Below are 19,516 nucleotides of genomic sequence, written 5' to 3' on the forward strand. Positions count from 1 at the left end.
GCCGACTAAAGGGTCCGACCCGTTGGTCAGAGACCAACGTGTCTACTTATCCATGCACGTTACAGTATATACGATTTTTCAAGATATAGTTAAACAGCATACGATCAATAGCCTTACCGATTGTACTGTGAATATGTAAGGAAAGAGCTGCATATGTGAGCCTAGATACTCCCTCAGCTTTACTATGGTATGTATATCACAGTCATTTATCGCTAGCGGTTCACATTTTTTTATATTCAAACGTAGGCTTGCAGCCTTAGAGAAACCATTAGTCATGTCGAGAGCGAGGAGTATTTGACTCGCATCTCTTAATTAAACAAAAGAACTTACAGACAGCAGGTAAGGCTCGAAACAGGACGTGGCGCATCCGGCGACCAAGAGTCGATATGTGTGTGACGATCAGACAAAGAGCCAGGCCAACAAGGGGAAATATATACGTAGGGGAGCCAATCAGGGAGATTGGGCACAGGTGCGCAGAAACAGAACCGCCAATCGGAGAAAGGGGAACAGGTGAGTGAAGCAGGGGCAATCAGGTAAATGAGGCAATCAAGGTCACTCAGGCAAATGGGGCGCAGGTGACCCGAAACACCAATCAGGGGTTGGGGAACAGCTGAGCCTTGATGGCCCAGACCACACAACCATGACAGAACACCCCCCCCTCCCTCCTCAAGGGCCGGATTCCAGATATCCCAAACGAACAACCCGGAGCACCAAGCATGATGGACGGAGGGGGTCTGGCGGAGGGCTTCGGGACCAAGTGGATGAATGGGGCCAGGGATCTCAGGCGGATGGCCTGAACGATTTATCGAATTCTAAAAGAAATTTGAGCTAACGCGATTAGCTGACCGCAAAGATTGCGATTAATTCTGCCGCTCGTGACCCTGACACGGTCGTAAATCAGTTTTATATGGTTTAAAAATTCATGTGGGCCTATTCAACCGCATGAATCAGTCTGTGTCGTCCTTCTTGTGTGACAGTCATACTCACCAATTAGTGCTCCTCCCACAGGAGAAACACTCGCCTATCAGAAGTGGCCCTACTTTCAGCGATCGAGTACTCCCACTAAAGAAAAACACACAAAAAAATAAAACACGTGTGTGAGCGTTTAGGAAACTCGTGGTGTAGGAATCACAGATATAGAGAAAAGAGGTTAGAAATGGCTGCCAGTGCCGCAGAAGGAGAAGCGCCTGAAGAGTTGGTGCCAAAGAAGGGTGGCACTTCGATTATTTGGGAGCGTTACGGCCACGGGTGTGTCCGTATAGTTTTGTGTTGCCTCCTGTATCACTCTGACTCGACATTCAGGTATCCGCCAGGTGCTCCTCATCACCTAATCAGCCGGTCAACGAATCATCCAATTTTCATCAGCTGTGTAGTCTCCCATTTAAACCCCCACATGTCTTCAGTTCACCGCCCAGCTAGTTTAGTTTGTGGGATGTAGCTACTTTGTGTTTGTAACGTCTGGCCCGTTTTTTGGTTTAGTTTGCATTTTGACTATTTTGAGTTATGTTTAGTTGTTTAGCTCTTTTGGGCAAGGGGATCAAGGTAAGATGCTCATAGGCAAACACCCCATCACGTAGCTTATCTCTGTTAGTCACACTAGGTTAGCAGCGGTTGCCACTGTTTGTCTTTAGGTTTGGTGCTTTTCCGCACTGTCAAGGGTGGGTTACTTTTGTTAATAGTTTGTTTTGGCAACCGTTCGGTTCCCTTGTCCTGTCATTGTTAATAAATGTATTTTATTATATCTATAAGTTTGTCTCGCTGTGTTGCACCCTCACCTCACTGTTACTCAGTACACTAATAGTTGCACCCTCTCCAGACCGAGGGTCGTAACAGGGAGTATTTGGGATTTTCCAAAAACGATGTGCAGCAAACGACGGTGCTCTGCAAAACCTGCCGTCGGACAGTGGCTACCACCTGAGGTAACACAACAAACTTGTACCAGCACCTGAAAGGCCATTATAAACACGTATACGAGTGTTCGAAAAAGAAGACTGAGGAAAGCGGTGCTGCTGCCACCACGACAGATAAAAGTAGGCAAACGACAACTTCGGAGTCTTGTAGCTGCTATACCGCGAGACAACAAGCGCCATCACTCGTTACCTCGCCAAAGACATGGTAGCAAGAAATACGGTGTCCAAAGAGGGCTTTCGAAATCACATAGAAACTTTATACTTTTTCTTGTATTCTTAACAGTCAAAGCTTTGTGATAATTGTTCTGTGTGTCTTCACATGTGTATGTTCTATGCAACTTTTTGTTTCAGTGAATAAATTTTGAATCTATTATTTTCACTCTCCTCCTTTGGAATATTATAAAGAGCAATTAATATTTCAATGCTCAAGTGGTGAGGCTCCATCACATGTTTTAAATGTATCATACAGTGAATAATGAACTGAAGTTTGAGTTTCAAAAATTATATCGCAATAATCTGTCAGAAAAATAGCAATTAGATATTTTCCCAAATCGTTCACCCTAGCCTGGACTGATGGATGCAACCGATCTGGACGGCGACCAGATGCAAGACCGAAGGGCAGAGCAGCTCCAGTGGATGGGCAGGTGGGTGACCTGGAGGCCGGTGATATGGACGGGTCAACCGCTCGGGAGGTCAGCAACATGGACAGGACAGAGGTGGGACTGCTTGGGGAACAGGCATCAGAGGAGGCTGCGCGACCGCTCGGGGAACAGACTGGTCGTCGGCAAAGGCGGCCGACGGCTCAGGAACCAGAAGGGTCCCCATAGCGTGGTGCTCTGGGTAGCTGACGTTTGGGGACGCTGGGCAGCAGACACTGACAGGTCGGCTGGGGTGGCCGGTGGCACAGGAACGGGTGGAAAGTGTGGGCCGGTGTGGCCGGCGGCTGGTAGACGGACAGGGCGTCGGCCGGGGCGGCCAGGGGACGTGAGGCTGAGAAGCAGTCGCTACAGTCGTAGCCAGCGGGGCGAGTTGGACCAGGAGCTGCTGCAACTGACCGGCAAGTGCACTCACCTGGCCAGTCAGCGAGATCTGAGCTCCGTTTGAAGGGCATGGATCTCCCGGGAGCCATGACAGATGGAGCTCAACTGTTCCTCATGATGAGTGGCTTCATCAGTTCGTGCCTTTCTGACTACCTTGGTCTAGTCAGAAAGGCACGAACTGATGAAGCCTCTTGGATGAGAGGCGAAACGTCTTCACGGATATATACCAAGTCCAGTTGCACTTGATTCAACTCCTTTGGATAACTGATGGAAGAATCATCTCTTGTATGTCAATGTGAGTCATCCATGAGAGTGGCCTAAAACAGCTTCCCACCAACAGCACCCAATATGTTCTCCACTCTCCTTCACCTGCTGCTTTTCCTCTTTGGAAAGAGAGAGAGTATCAAAGGATTTGCATTTGAAAGGAGATTAGAGAGGGATGGAGAAAAGAGTGTCAAGAGTGCACAGGTTAGAAAGTTAGTGTACATGAACAAGGGAAAGAAACTAAGAGACGCACCGAGTATAAGAGGAATAGAAAAGAGACAAAGAAGCACAGAGGGAGAGAAAAAGAGAGGGGGGGGGGGAGTCCCAAGTTTGTGTTGTGTTCAGAACTCTGAATCGTCTAGTCGCAATTGAATATATTGTCATTTTAAGCACCTAGTCATCATCGGTGAAGGTTTGCAGGACCACCTGCCCCGAACAGTGCTGTCCATGTTGTCACACCCACAGACACTGCAGAGGTAATGAGGATCACAATATATGGGTACCATGCACACCCCACCCGGATGCTCATGTTTTTATTTTTATTTCTTTATTTCTTTGTTGTTGTCAAGTTGGTTTGGAAGCAGTGAGAGCAGAGCACATCTTTGGGTTTTTTGGTGGTTTTCTGGGCATTTCCACCTTTATCTGACAGCGAGAGAGAGGGGAAAGAGAGCGGGGATGACATGCAGCAACGGGCTCGGGCCTGATTAGTACCCAGGCCGCTGCAGTAAGGACTCAGCCTCATGTGGTACGTGCTCTACCAGGTGAGCCACCGAGGCGCCCCATACATCTTATTGTTCAATAAAAGATTGAATTGAACATTTTTTGCCTGCCTATCTTACTGACGCTTTTGGCCGGGAGCTTGCCACCTCTGGTACACCAACCCGTCGTGGAGCTCAGAGTTGCCCCACTGCGAGTGGTAGGCCTTTACCTCGGGCCTCAGTGCTGACACGTCTGTCCATTCGGGGCGCCGCTCTGTCTCCAGCCAGCCCTTCACCAGCGCAAGGGCCGCGTCTGCCTCCTGCTGCTGCGTGGTCAACGGTAACAACCTCTCCTCGTTGCTGACGGTCCGGACGGCTGCCACCGTTGGTGTCACCTGGCCCCACTCCTCCTGCCGCTGACAGCAGCTGCCCTGGAGCCATCAGGTTGAGCTGGAAAACTTCCGTCTCTGGCAGGCTCCGTCTTTTACCACGCCAGGTTTTCCGATTGCCAAAGGGTTCGCTTGATGTCCCGCTCCAGTCTCTGGATCTCCCTCGCCATTCTTTTGCTCAGTCCCACTTCTGACACCAATGTGGCGAGCCGGCATGGAAGAGTGAGACATAGTGTAAACCAGTGTTTCTCAACCAGGGGTCCGCGGACCCCTCGTGGTCCGTGGTGTAATTGCAAGGGGTCCGTGAAAAGAAAATATCTTTAAAAAAAAAGATCCTATGACATTTATAGAAATAGGATTATTTTACTCAAATGTGACTGAGACCTTTAGCTACCTAAACTATAGAGGGTAACAGGACTTTTTTCTCTAATTACATCTGTTTCACAAGTGTAATTTATTGTATTTTAATAAGAGATCTCGCTCCCGTTTGCATTGTTAAAAGTTACTCCATAAAAATTCTGTTGTTACATATATCTGAAAGTTACTGAATACATATTCTGTTTTGTTACATATATCTGAAAGTAACTGCATAAGAATTCTGTTTTGTTAACTATATATAAGTTACAACTGAAAGCTCTTATTTTTGCCCCAAAGAGTGAATAAATGCTATGATGCAATTTAAAATGCAGTTTCTACTGTTTCTATCAAATTGCAACCCCCCTCCCCCAAGATCAGGTGGAGGGGTCCTCAGGGTAGATCAAAAATACGCAGGGGGCCCAGGACCCCAAAAAGGTTGAGAACCACTGGTGTAAACGACCTTTAATAATAATGTCATTAGTTGTGTGTGTGTGTGTGTGTGTGTGTGTGTGTGTGTGTGTGTGTGTGTGTGTGTGTGTGTGTGTCGATTAATTGTAAAGAGCTTTGAGTGGCTATTGTAGCTAGAAAAGTGATGTATAAAATGCAACTTGATTGACCGATTGGTTGGTTTATATATTAAGGTCAACGCTCTTATTGTGAAAGGTCAACGTCGCGCAGTGCCAAAAACCTGTTAAATGAACTGTAAAGGAGTGAAAAAGACATAAACAAAAGAAAGGCGTACATATCGCCATGTGTCTGCATAAAGCAGTGGTCGGCTAATCGTGAAATAGCTTAAAAGTTCAGCACATGGCTGATAGGGGCACAAGGTTGCTTATTTCTTGGTTTAATGTTGTTTAGTTATGAATTGCTTTGCAGCGTTTTTGGTTCATAAACGTTTGACTAAGGTATGCTGAAGCCCATAAGATCACAATGTTAGGGTGATGCGAAGCCGATCTTGAAGGAGCAGGTATAAAGTGTGTTAAATTGCCTGCTAATATATTGGGATTATTGTGTTTTGCAGTAATATGGTCAAGGCTAAATATGTGTAGTTGTTCTCTGTAGGTATGTTTTGTGTCTTATACTGTGTCCAAAGGAGCGGTACGCGACGTTAAACATGACTGTAGCATTCTGGGAGAAACTGTCAAAGGTTAAAAAGGGTGTAAATTCACGATTGTAATATAAAAACTGTAAAAAAAACATTTAAGGTTAAAAAGACAAATCTATTTTTGATAATGAATATTGTAAGGCTACGTTGTTCTAAGGTTTTGACCATGTAAAATATGGTAATGTAGAGCCGAAGTAACGGAGAAGACCGTAGGTTCACACTTTAGCCGTGTAGGCAACTTTCTTTAATCCACGGTAAATCAGCGAGACAAACAAAACCCACAGCTCGATTTAGCGGAGGTGGCAAGAATAACCAGAAAACTGGCTGGACAACCATAACTTAACCCTGAGTTAACCTGCCAGGGCAACCATGACTTAACCCTTAGTTCCTGAGTTGAATTCTGTCCCCAATACGTGTCCACCACATGAGCCCCCCCAGAATTCGCCCTAGTGATCGAAGTCAGGCAGGCGCGGACGGCCTGTCGTCCACCCGCGGCGGCTCCGGATAACAGGGGCCGGAGAGTCTGTGGGAGGCATTGACGCGGGCCTGTGGAGGTCGGCCTGAGGAGCAGAAGAGGCAGCTCGGGCCTCCACGGGGGGAGGAGGCGGAGCCGGGGGACGACCGCGACGAGGAGGTTGGGCTAACTCCAACGGCTGCGTCAAGTCCAGGTGTGCGGGTTTAACTCGGTCCACTGAAACATGCTCGGCCGTGCCCCCAAAATCCACCACCAGGTGCTTAGTTCCCCGTTCCAGGACGCGGAAGGGGCCGTCATAAGGGGGTTGCAGAGGGGGGCGGTGTGCGTCGTGACGGATGAACACGTAGTCCGCTGACTGCAGACCTGGGGGCACCTGGGACACCGGAGCGCCGTGTTGGGCGGTAGGGACGGGTGTGAAAGCTCTGACCCCGTCCAGCAAGGAGGCTCGTTGGTCCACAGCTGACCAGGGACGCGTTGCATTGGGCATGAAATCGCGTGGGACTCGCAGCGGCGTGCCGTACACCAGCTCCGCAGAGGAGGCTTGTAGGTCTTCCTTCGGGGCGGTCCGCAGGCCCAGCATGACCCATGGGAGCTTGTCAACCCAGTTGCAGTCCTTGAGAGTAGCCCGAAGCGCAGCCTTCATGGACCGGTGGAAGCGCTCACATAGGCCGTTCGCCTGAGGGTGGTAGGCGGTAGTGCGATGAAGCTTGACGCCCAGAGCCTCACCCACAGCATTCCATAGCTCTGAGGTAAACTGTGGCCCGCGGTCAGATGAAAGGTCGGAAGGCGTACCGAAATGTGAGACCCACGACCCAATAAAAGCCCGGGCCACATCAGCAGACGTCGTGGATGCCAGGGGAACAGCTTCAGGCCAGCGCGTAGTCCTGTCCACCACAGTGAAGAGGTAGGTGAACCCATGGGAGGGGGGTAGGGGACCAACCAGGTCGACGTGGACATGGTCAAATCGTCTCTCCGGCACTGCGAAGCGTTCCAGGGGCGCCTTAATGTGGCGGTGTATCTTAGCCCGCTGACAGGCAACACACGAGTCGGCCCACGCTTTCACGTCTCTCTTAAGTCCCTCCCACACAAACTTAGCAGAGGTCAGGCGCACGGATGGCTTACTGCCTGGATGAGAGAGGCCGTGCACAGCTTCAAATACGGGGCGTCTCCAGCTGTGCGGGACGATGGGCCTGGGCTGTCCTGTGGAGACGTCACACAGGAGGGTGACACCTGTGTCGCTGAAAGGAACGTCCTGCAGGCGGAGCCCCGTGTCGGAGGCCCGGAGACGGAGGATGCTCGGGTCCGTGGCCTGGTCAGCAGCCATCTGTGCATAGTCAAGGCCTAGGTGGACCGCTCCAATCACTGCCCTAGAGAGGCAGTCAGCTACCTGGTTAGACTTACCAGCGACGTGCTGGATGTCGGTAGTGAATTCCGAAATGTAGGAGAGTTGTCGCTGCTGGCGAGCGGACCATGGCTCGGCCGTCTTGGACATGGCAAACGTGAGGGGCTTGTGGTCCACGTATGCAGTAAACTCGCAGCCCTCTAGCAGGAAACGGAAATGCCGGACGGCGAGCCAGAGACCGAGGAGTTCCCTGTCAAAAGTACTATACTTGCGCTCTCGGGGTGTAAGCTGGCGACTGAAAAAGGCCAAAGGCTGCCAAGCCCCCCCCACCCACTGTTCGTGAACCGCACCAACAGCATAGTCCGATGCATCCGTGGTTATGGAAATAGGCGCTGTAGGTGAAGGATGCGCTAGCAGGGTAGCCTGGGAGAGCGCAGCTTTAGTCTCGGTGAACGCACGGTCCCGCTCTGCTGTCCAGTCGACCGCCTGGTTGGGGGACATGCCTTTCAGCGCCTCGTACAGTGGCCGGATGATAAAGGCGGCTCGAGGAATGAAGCGGTGGTAGAATGTCACCATCCTGATGAACTCCCTGAGCGCACGAGCTGTTTGGGGGCGCGGAAAGGCCGCCACCGCTTCCACCTTTGAGGGCAGGGGGACTGCCCCGTCCCCAGTGATGCGGTGCCCGAGGAAATCAATGGCTGTCAGCCCGAACCGGCACTTAGCCGGGTTGACGATCAGCCCATGCTGGCTGAGGCGTGTGAAGAGGGCATGAAGATGGGACAGGTGTTCTTCCTCGGAGGCGCTGGCGATGAGTATGTCGTCCAAATAGACGAAGATGAAAGGAAGGCCACGGAGCACTGAATCCATCAGCCGCTGAAAGGACTGGGCCGCGTTTTTGAGTCCAAATGGCATTCGTAGGAATTCAAATAGGCCGAATGGGGTTGTCACCGCTGTCTTGGGGATGTCTGAGGGGTGCACGGGAACTTGATGATAACCACGGACCAGGTCGACTTTTGAGAAGACGCATTTGCCAGACAGGTTTGCAGAAAAGTCCTGGATATGCGGGACAGGATAGCGGTCAGGCGTGGTGGCGTCATTTAGTCGGCGGTAGTCCCCGCATGGGCGCCAACCTCCATCAGGCTTAGCGACGATGTGGAGTGGGGACGCCCACGGGCTGTCAGAGCGGCGGATGATCCCCATGCGTTCCAGGTGCTCGAACTCAGACTTGGCAATGGCGAGTTTGGCGGGGTCGAGACGCCTGGCTCTGGCGTAGACCGGGGGCCCCTTCGTAGCAATGTGATGCTCCACCCCATGCTTAGCGGTGGGTGCAGAGAAGGTAGGCTGGGTGAGGTCAGGGAACTCAGCGAGGAGGCGGTTGAACTTGTCTGCCTCTGAGAGAGAGTTGGCTAGACCTGCATAGGCCGCTTCCCTCCGCGTACATGCGAAGGAGGAGAAGGTTAAGGCATCGACCAGACGGCTGTTCTGAATGTCCACTAGCAAACCGTAAGCGCACAAAAAATCAGCTCCGAGGAGGGGAAGCGTTACATTGGCCATGACGAACTCCCACGTGAAACGTTGTCCACCAAAACACAGTTCTACCCAGTAGGTTTAACATCCTGCTCATTAGCTCCGATGGTTTGCCATCTCCCAAGCTCTGAATTGCGAAGAGGCGACGTGCTCTCTCCGTTGTTGACAGTTTAAAAGTTTCAAGGAGGAGATGTTTAAGTGCGGCGTATTTACCATCGGCCGGTGGGTTGGTCATGAAACCGCTTATCCTGGAAGCCGTAGCGCCCCCCAGCGCTGCCACTACGTAGTAGCACCTGGTCTCGTCTGCTGTTATGTCTCTGAGCGCGAACTGTGCCTCAGCCTGCGCGAACCATGTAGCCGCGGAAGACTCCCAAAACTCCGGCAGTTTAATTGCAACGGCGTTCGTAGCCATAATGTGTGTGGTTTCAGAAAACTTATCCGAAAACCGACGTCGGGGTCACCAGTGTAGAGCCGAAGTAACGGAGAAGACCGTAGGTTCACACTTTAGCCGTGTAGGCAACTTTCTTTAATCCACGGTAAATCAGCGAGACAAACAAAACCCACAGCTCGACTTAGCAGAGGTGGCAAGAATAACCAGAAAACTGGCTGGACAACCATAACTTAACCCTGCGTTAACCTGCCAGGGCAACCATGACTTAACCCTTAGTTCCTGGGTTGAATTCTGTCCCCAATACGTGTCCACCACAGTAAGGGTTTTGTTTTTATTTCTTTATAGCTCTTACGGTGTGTTCACTGAGCAAAAAGGGACAGGGGAAGAAAAGGCCATTGTATAAATGCAAATAAACTTCTGTGAACCATCAGTAAAAGAGTCAGACCATCATTCAGCCAGGAGTGCTGCTTTATTCTGCCCCGCCCCAATGGTTACTGTCAAACCCCAAAACACACTGTGCCAGAAGTTGGTCCACCCCAAGGATTGGGGTCCCCTGGCATAAACAGAGCAATATAGTATACGGTATTAAGTGCCAGGAGGATTGCCATGACTTATACATCGGGGAAACTAAACAGACGCTGGCCAAGCGAATAGCACAACACAGGAGAACTAACGCGTCAGGCCAGGACTCTGCAGTCTACACCATCTACAGGCCAGTGGCCACTCTTTCAAGGATGAGGATGTGCACATCCTTGATAGGGAGGAACGCTGGTTTGAAGGGGGAGCCAAAGAGTCAAGTCAATTTCATTTGTATAGCCCAATATTACAAATTAAAAATTTGTCTCAAGGGGCTTTACAGCAACACAACATCCTGTCCTTAGACCCTGGCATCGGGTAAGGAACAACTCCCTGAAAAAAAACCCTTTAATAGTCACTTAACACCCGTTAACAGTCATTAAACCCATTTAACAGTCATTGGGCGCTCTATGTTAAAGAGTCAAGTCAAGTCAATTTTATTTGTATAGCCCAATATCACAAAGAGGCCATCTATGTTTAGAGGGAACGACCATCCCTGAACCGGGGGGCTAAGAGTACGTCCGTCGCCATTTTACAATGCTGTGATTGCAAACATTCCCAAATCCTCTGTGAACACTACACATAGCGACTGAAACTCTAGTTAATGGTCACACTAATATTTGCATAAGAAACTGATCGTTGGTTTCAGTCGTTATGCAACTGTATTGTTTATACGGGGTGGGAATACTGGCAGTCAATTTAGACTGAAGATGTCACTTTAGTTGAGTGATGGAACGTATCTGTCAATAAATGTATCCAGATGAACTGATTCAACCTTCTTTGAATAGCTTACTGACAGTTTCATTTATCACCGAGACAGCATTGACTTGGAATGAAGTCGTTTCAGTTTAAAAAAAAAAAGAAGCTCTGATGGAGTGAACTACTTTTTGCCATGTTGCTGTAGCTTAGCTTGCTACATTTCTCTGGGGGGTAGTAGCTTCAATGTAGTGAAGCTTCATAGCTTAGTAGCTTGTCCAACCCTGGTATTGCCAGAGTAACAATGATAAGAACTGCCACCAAATCTATCAAAAAATATGGCCCAAAGGAAGCATTGTTTAAAGCAAACAAAATTGGTCCAAGGAGTGAACCCTGGGGAACCCCACTTTGCAGGGGAGCAGACAAAGATGTAAAGTTACCAATGGAAACATAAAATGTCTATTTGACCGGTAGGAAAAGAACCATTTCAGAGCATTATCAGAGATACCAATGCAATTACTTACCAGGGCTCGAAATTAACACTTGTCTGCCTGCTACCAAGATGCTTCCATTAACGTTAATTAGCATTAATGCGATCATTAACGCTATGTCTGCCTGCTACCAAGACATAGAAAACTGCCTCGAGCTCCATGTGCCTGCGGCTGTCATCAGCAAGTGAGCGAGCCTCCTCTAGCTATTTACTTGCTCAAAATTAATGGGGTTCCATTGTCCTGGGGCCAAATAAAAATTAACTTACAGGATCATTTTTTTAATGCCTTTTGGAATGATCCTATGATGAAAAATATTCCTGCATCAAGCAGTGTATAATCCTGATTCTCTAAATTAGACAATAATATACAAATAATTCACATATTCACACATTTGTGATTGAATTGATCATGAGACTCGCTCGCCAGCATTTTATTATATATATATATATATATATATATATATATATATATATATATATATATATATATATATATATACACTCACCGGCCACTTTATTAGGCACACCTGTCCAACTGCTTGTTAACGCAAATGTCTAATCAGCCAATCACATGGCAGCAACTCAATGCATTTAGGCATGTAGACATGGTCAAGACGATCTGCTGCAGTTCAAACCGAGCATCAGAATGGGGAAGAAAGGTGATTTAAGTGACTTTGAACGTGGCATGGTTGTTGGTGCCAGACGGGCTGGTGTGAATATTTCAGAAACTGCTGATCTACTGGGATTTTCAGCCATCTCTAGGGTTTACAGAGAATGGCCCGAAAAAGAGAAAATATCCAGTGAGCGGCAGTTCTATGGGCGAAAATGTCTTGTTGATGCCAGAGGTCAGAGGAGAATGGCCAGACTGGTTCGAGCTGACAGAAAGGCAACTGTAACTCAAATAACCACTCATTACAACCGAGGTATGCAGAAGAGCATCTCTGAACGCACAACACGTCGAACCTTGAGGCAGATGGGCTACAGCAGCAGAAGACCACACCGGGTGCCACTCCTGTCAGCTAAGAACAGGAAACTGAGGCTACAATTCGCACAGACTCACCAAAATTGGACAATAGAAGATTGGAAAAACGTTGCCTGGTCTGATGAGTCTCGATTTCTGCTGCGACATTCGGATGGTAGGGTCAGAATTTGGCGTCAACAACATGAAAGCATGGATCCATCCTGCCTTGTATCAACGGTTCAGGCTGGTGGTGGTGGTGTAATGGTGTGGGGGATATTTTCTTGGCACACTTTGGGCCCCTTAGTACCAATTGAGCATCGTGTCAATGCCACAGCCTACCTGAGTATTGTTGCTGACCATGTCCATCCCTTTATGACCACAGTGTTCCCATCTTCTGATGGCTACTTCCAGCAGGATCACGCGCCATGTCATAAAGCTCGAATCATCTCAGACTGGTTTCTTGAACATGACAATTAGTTCACTGTACTCAAATGGCCTCCACAGTCACCAGATCTCACTCCAATAGAGCACCTTTGGGATGTGGTGGACCGGGAGATTCGCATCATGGATGTGCAGCCGACAAATCTGCAGCAACTGCGTGATGCTATCATGTCAATATGGACCAAACTCTCGGAGGAATGTTTCCAGTACCTTGTTGAATCTATGCCACGAAGGATTAAGGCAGTTCTGAAGGCAAAAGGGGGTCCAACCCGGTACTAGCAAGGTGTACCTAATAAAGTGGCCAGTGAGTGTATATATATATATATATATATACTGTAAAAGTGGGAGCATAAAAAGCTTTTTTTAACAGGACAATATTTTCTATTTCAGGCAAGTAAGTTTTGTGCCAGACAACTAAAATATCTGGACCACTTGTCCATCAGACAAGTAGTCTAGATATCTAGATATTTTAGTTAATGAGAAGTTAATGTCATGTTCCGTGAAACCTATCCATTAGGAAGGTATAGTCTATTGTGTCAAAGTCAGCAGTCAGGTCAACCAGCATCAACACAGAATATTCACCTTTGTTCATTCATTCATCATCAGCCGCTTCTCTGGGGTCGGGTCATGGTGGCAGCAAGCTAAGTAGGGCAATCCAGACGTCCCTCTCCCAAGCATCCGGGGATTCCAAGCAATTTTCCAGGGCTATAAGTGTCCATGATTTTGTAAAGGTTTTTTGTGTTCTTTTTATGATTTTGTTTCATTATTTTTTTCTACAGACTCTGTAACTTTATTTGGTCTTGTAAAAACTGTTGATGGGTAGCTTGATTTGTCCTGAAGGACAGGCTTAAATATAAGCATTATGCTTCTGCCTGTGCCTTTTCAGTCACTGTTTTGAGTACATTCTTTGTATTGTAAACATTTGTTAATTGTGGGTGACTGCATAAAACTTAAACTAAACTAAACTAAACAAAACTAAACATCCCCAGGCCAAATTGAACACGTAGTCCCTCCAGCGAGTTCTGGGTCTCCTCCAAGTTGGCCGTGCCCCGTAAACCTTCCAAAGGAAGGCGCCCAGGAGGCATCCTAATCAGACACCCGAACCACCTCATAGTCACCTTTGTCAGCATGCATAATATTGTTACTTGCAATTCCTTGCAGTTTCAGTACTAATATCAAAATGTCCAAAATTCACTGAAGTGATGGCCTTATCCAGATGTAGGCAAATGCAGAAAATGTGGACCAAGGTTCAAATCTGGTAGCCAAAACTTAATTTCATATGATGACGTGTATATTTTTATTTACAATACATAAAAAGCAATAAAACTTACCCTCAAACAAAGGAACAACTCTCTTAGTAGTTTACATTAAAACTAAGCTGAAGACTCCAAGTTTGCTGTTAAAGGTCAACTAAATCATTATAAATGGACAAAGGTCGGAGGCGTCAAACCAGCAACACATCATCACAAACTTGACCTTCAGCTTCATTAAAGACACTGGTGGTTTTTGTAATCATATTCTGTTTTGGGACGTCACTTGACGAAAACAAAAAAAACTGATAAAGGAATTTACGTATCTTTTGAAATACATTCGCTTGGTGGCTTGATTCTTCTGAAACGTCTCTCCTTTAATGCGGTATTGCTACTGTAACCTATTTTTCTGGACTTAGCCTGTTAGTGACGTTAAATTCCTGTTATAAGCTGTCGCCACAGGATACGCCGTGAGCTCTTATTTTGAAGGCTGAAGAGAGAGCGGAAGTGCTGTACGCAGCGTTGTCGCGGTGGAGTTTACTGTTGGGGGAAGAATCCAAATAAAGTGGTCCTCGTGTGAAAGTGGAGCCTCCGTATTGGTTATTTTATAGTTGCACGCCGTATAGGCGACATCTACGAACCCTCGGTTACACTGTTCCATGTAATTCAAAGCATATATAGCTCATAGGTTAGTTCTGTAACCGGTTATTTTCTTGCCCGGTGCGGGATTCAATACGGGGTGTATTGCACCACAAGGCGACATCACTAACCGCTCGGCTAAAGGGCCAGACCCGTTAGCTAGGGGCTAACGTGTCTTATTAGTAGTTTACGGTTCTAACTGCAACCGGATGAAGTGACACAAGGTTGTATTGCTGTCTGGAAAACATCCCTAAACGAGATCGCATGGCTTGGTTGGTGTTGTATGTTTGGTGACGTCATTCTCATCGAGAGCTCCAAATATTGCGCACTGTAGCGAATTCGGGGGCGGGGGGGCAGCCCGGGAACCGCCGAGGCCAGGCCGCGGATCTCCCGCACCACGGGCACGTTAACCAGTCCTGGATATACTCCAGAGCGGACGCGTACGCGGACTACACTACTTGCTGGAGTCCGCTTGGATTCACATTAACTTACCTCTGCTGGAAAGTTGGGGTCTGTGTCCCGGTGTGTAATGGACTCGGAGAGCCAGCTCAAAGGAGAAACAATGGTGGGAACACAAAACATTCCCGCCTGGTGCGCTGCTTCTTCCCCTTGGGCTTCTTTCTTGCCTTGGCGAATCTGTCTCTCAGATACTTCCACTTCTGTCGGCACACGCCCCCACCTGTCCCCAAAGTCTTGGCAGTTCCCTTCCCCGGATTGGTTCACATCTTTGTAGCGTTTTAATGATGAGGGTAACGACGGACCTCCTCACACAGCCTCTCTTCAAAGCCGGCGTGCGTTTTTTGTTTACCGGCGCATGCGTAGTTGCGCCCTTGCCAGCGCGGACACAAAAATTTGGCGGTACGCGCGCGGGCCCTACGCATACGCCCTCTGATGACGAAATTTAAGTCACGCGGACCCTCGCGTACTCGCGGAAAGTATAATTTGCGCGGGCGCCCTGGTAGCGTAGCGGTCTATTCCGTTGCCTACCAACGCGGGATCGCCGGGTCGAATCCCCGTGTAACCTCCGGCTTGGTCGGGCGTCCCTACAGACACAACTGGCCGTGTCTGCGGGGTGGGAAGCCGGATGTGGGTATGTGTCCTGGTCGCTGCACTGGCGCCTCCTCTGGTCGGTCGGGGCGCCCCCGGATCGGCGGAGAGGAGGTGGAGCAGCGAACGGGACGGCTCAAGAGGAGCTGGGTAATTGGCCGGATACAAATTGGGGAGAAAATTGGAGAGAAAAAAAAGTATAATTTGCGCTTAAAAGGTCCGACCCGTTAGCCAAGGGCTAACGAGTCTGTTTATCCATGCACTATCCCCCCCCCTCCGCCGCCGCCTCCTTCGGGGAGCGCTTCAGCATATCAGCTCCCTCACGCCTCTGGGTGCACGCGCTTCCAATGGCCTCAAAGTCTCATCGTCCAACTTCTGACAACAATGTAGCGAATCCCGGGGGCAAGTCCGGGAACTGCCGCAGCCAGGACGCGAACCTCGATTTCCCGCACCAGGGGCGACAACGTTAACCAGTCGACTAAAAGGTCTGATCGGTTAGCCAAGTGCTAGCGACTCTATTTATCCGTGCACATTGCAGCATGTTGACTACTTTATGCAACGATCTATTTTTCATCAGCTGCAACCTTTGGTTAACGAGTCCTCAAAGGTTGTTTTGTCAAAATAGTGCACTCTTAATCAAAAACTGGTTGCACCTTAACCTCCTATTCTTGCAACCCTTTAAAATACAACTAGATTGTTGGACAAAGAAAAACTAATTAGAGAAAGTCAAGGCAAATACCATTTCACATCAAAGGATTTTGATATTTTTTTGGGGAGGGGGGTGCAAATTCCCATTTGCAACAGCCTCACCCAGTACCATTGTGGGAAGATGGCGGTGCAAACTTGCTTTTGCGGTGACCTCAACCAGTACCGTCCATGCAGTGTCTTTTGCCACGTCTGCGTTGTAAGTTTGTGTCTTGGTTTGATCGCTGGGAGAGCTGGCGCTGGATTGGCGGGGAGAGCTTGGTCTGCTGTGTGGGCCCAGAGCCCTGGGACCACAGCCCTGCCCGGAGCTGCGCCCGAAGAGAAAACACCGAGGGCGGTCTGACAGGAAGCGGAAGCAGGGCAGGCTAAGCTAACTGCTAGCCCATGCAGACCGGCAGTTCTGATAACACCTAGGGCGGCCTGGCAGCGGCCTTGCCTAGCATTGACTGTGTTTTAGGGTCGTCATGTGGAGTGCAGGGAGGTGAGTCGAAGGTGTCTGGCTGGGAGAGCTGGCGTTAGATCGGTTGGGGGAACCTGGTCTGCTCCATTCAGTGGGACCAGGGACCACAGCACTGCCTGGAGCTGTGCCCAAGAAGGAAACACCAAGGGCGGTCTGACAGGATGGGGAAGCAGGGCAGGCTAAGCTAACTGCTAGCCCATGCAGACCGGCAGTTCCTACAGTCATCCTGCGGTTTTTCTCTCGGGCCGTGATTTGTTTGTAGTTTGAGATATGAGTTCTTGTCATTTTCAGATGTCTTTTTGTCTTTGTGTTGTACTGCTGTGGGCTGGGGGAAATGATATGGAATGAAATGACAAATAGTGTTCCTGATTCCTGATTCCTGACATGCCATGATTTTACATTTCAGAAATAGTTTACTCTTATTAATACAAATCTCAGACAGAGAGGTTCTCAAGATTCAAAAAAAGGACTGGTTGTTAAAATCCCTAGTGTTTGCACTGCAACAATTTCAGTGGGAATTAAACTGGAGATGTCTGCCAAGGTGACATTGCCACCACCAAGACACATCGTCAGTTGTGTACTTCAGCATCACAGGGTTTTTCGGCCTTTTATCACACGACACCCTCCACTGAGGCAGGCCCACCACAGGTTGATCGGTCCTGGGTGTGTGACCTGTGGTTAGCTGTTCACCCTGGCAGCCCAGACGGCGTCTCTCCTTTTTGATCCAGATCCAGTGGCTAGTCCTCTCAGCAGTGTCGGCTAGCTCTTTGATCACTCTCCTGTGGGCCTGCCCCCTGACTCCTAGTTCCCTCAGGAGTTTTGCTGTGGAGCTGGCAACAAAGCCCCTACAACCCACCTCCACAGGACGCACCTTCACCTTCCAGCCTCTGTCCTCTGCTTCGGCTGCTAGGTTGGCATACCACAGCTTCTTATGCTCGTACGCTTCATCCACTGCATCCTCCCAGGGGATTGTCAGTTCAATGGTGTAAGTGAGCTGGCAAGAATTGGACCAGAGAACGAGGTCTGGTCGCAAGGTGGTTGTTGCGATCTCTGTCGGGAAGATGAGCTTCTAGCCTAAGTCCACCCGCATTTTCCAATCCCTGGCTGAGTTTAGTGAGCCTAAGTTGGGAAGTGAAGGGTTGGCCTTCAGTTTATCCCCCTCCTGAACGAAAGCTCACCAGCCAGTCAGACCAGCTTGGTCTAGTCAGAAAGGCATGAACTGAGGAAGCCTCTTGGATGAGAGGCGAAACGTCTTCACGGATATATACCAAGTCCAGTTGCACTTGATTCAACTCCTTTGGATAACCATGACCTGGATGAATGAGAACATTCACAGACTCTACCACCATAGTTCACCATTCGGTAGTAGTCGCCTTTTGCCAGGTAGGTGTTTTTATTGCTAGGTAGGTGTTTTTATTCCCAGGCCAAGGCCGCCTCTGCCTTGTTGAACATGGCCTACTACGTGTCAGTGGCGGAGGGCAGATTTCGCCTCCAGTACAGCTGCAGCTGGGGTCCATTTCTCCCCTGTTGCTAGGGTTGGAGCAACTCCTCTCACTACCGGGTCTCGGGATTCTGTGAGGGACATGTCCAGCCTCACTTTGGCACATTTGAATTCCTCAATCAGGCTGGAAACTGGCAGTGCGAGGGCACCATTGCCGTAGAGTCCAACACTGCTGAGGCACTTTGGCAGTCCAAGCCACTTCCTCACCTGCGAGTTCACTAGCCTCTCCAAGCGATTGGCATGAGATAGTGAGACCTCATACATGGTTATTGGCCACATGAGTCGGGGTAGCAGCCCAAACTGAAAGCACCAGAGCTTCAACTTCCCAGGCAGCGCAGTGTTGTTGATTTGCCTGAGGCCGCTGATTGTATCCTGACGAAGTTGCTGCAGTTGCTGGGTGTCTTTGAATAAGTAATTTGATTATCATGTAAGCAATTCTGCTGGTCGAAAGTGCAAATGTGTGTCATAGACAACTTATCTGTTTTCATTTCTACATGGTAGAAAGTGTTTTAGAGCACTTTCGCCACATGAAGTTAAACTACTTGTTTGGCTACAATTTTCCGCTGTTTGCTGGCAGTTCAAACATATTCAAATGTATGTCATTAGTTTGGCAGTTTAATTCCTTTTGTCATTTTGAAGTGTAGGTAACTACAGGAATTACAAACGACAATTTTATTTTGTTATATTATGTCACATATTGGGTGGCGCAGTGGTCGGCTCACAGCAAGAAGGTCCTGGGTTTGAACCCCAGGGTTGCCCAACCTTGGGGGTCGTCCCGAGTCATCCTCTGTGTGGAGTTTGCATGTTCACCCCTTGTCTGTGTGGGTTTCCTCCCACAGTTCAAAGACATGTAGGTCAGGTGAATCAGCCGTACTAAATTGTCCCTAGGTGTAATTGTGTGTGTGTGTGTGTGTGTGTGTCGGCCCTGTGATGGCCTGGCGGCCTGTCCAGGATGTCTCCCAGCCTGCTGCCCAATGACTGCTGGGATGGTCTCCAGCATCCCCGTGACCCTGAGAGCAGGATAAGCAGTTTGGATAATGGGTGGATGGAATGGTTACATATTAAGCATGCCCTTACTCTCATAACCTAACGTTAAATGCAAGTCTTGCTCTGAAAGTTCTGACATACCTCACACACACACACACACACACACCATGTCACCCTATACTTTCGGGGACCCTTCATTGACTACATTCATTCCCTAGCCCTTAACCCTAACATTAACCATCATAACTACATGCCTAACCTTAAC

The sequence above is a fragment of the Lampris incognitus genome, chromosome 1 (genome assembly GCF_029633865.1).
Source record: "Lampris incognitus isolate fLamInc1 chromosome 1, fLamInc1.hap2, whole genome shotgun sequence".
Lineage (NCBI taxonomy): Eukaryota > Metazoa > Chordata > Actinopteri > Lampriformes > Lampridae > Lampris > Lampris incognitus.